The sequence below is a fragment of the Mus caroli genome, unplaced genomic scaffold, assembly GCF_978045245.1.
Source record: "Mus caroli unplaced genomic scaffold, Mus_caroli_1 scaffold_9, whole genome shotgun sequence".
In the NCBI taxonomy this organism is placed as follows: Eukaryota; Metazoa; Chordata; class Mammalia; order Rodentia; family Muridae; genus Mus; species Mus caroli.
Window position 1 is genome coordinate 27,783,519 of NW_028227264.1, and position 749 is coordinate 27,784,267.

Here is a 749-nt window from a genome sequence, read left to right on the forward strand (position 1 = left end):
CACCAGGGTCTTCTGTCTCAGGCTTACTCCCATGGAGGCTGAAGTAACCCCAGGCAGATTCTAGTCTCAGGCTCTCTCCCTATCCTGAGAGTCTGTATAGTCTATATAGTCTATATAGCTCAGACTGGTTGTTGTCTCAAGCTAGCTCCCTTTTCGGATAACTTGGCACCAGACTGGTGGGTGTCTCAGATTTGATGTTGTTTTGTTTGTTGGTTGGTTGGTTTGTTTTCGGGGAAAGTTAGGCAATTAATCATTCAGATAGGCACAGATCAGAATACTGAGCCTCTCACTTCTCTGCCACCTTCTGAAGCACAGGCAACACAGCCACACCTGTAATGCCTCTTGGGGAAGAAAGACCACTCACAATTTTTGATTTAGGCACTTAGTACTGTAAACTTTCTTCTTATGATACCTGCATTGTGTCTCATATATTTTGTTATATTGTGTTTTCATTTAATTCACTTCTAACATTATTAAAGTTTCCTTCCTGATTTCTCCCATAACCTATTTATTATTCAGTAGTTTTGATGGTTTTATGAGTTTGTGTATTTTCTGTAGCCTCTATTGCTGTTAATATCCACCTTTATTTCTTGGTGATCAGATAGAACGTAGGATATGATTTTAATCTTCCTATATTAATTAAGACTTCTATTATGTTCTAATATGTGGTTGATTTTGGAAATAGTTCAGTGGCCTGCTGAAAAAATATATAGTCTTTTAGTGTTTGGGTGGAATGCTTTGTAGATATC

General features: G+C 38.1%; 1 pseudogene; it reads right to left on the bottom strand.

Moving 5' to 3' along the window:
* Positions 1–234: 234 nt before the first annotated feature.
* Positions 235–352, bottom strand: LOC115032249 (small nucleolar RNA SNORA17; annotated as a pseudogene).
* Positions 353–749: the final 397 nt, after the last annotated feature.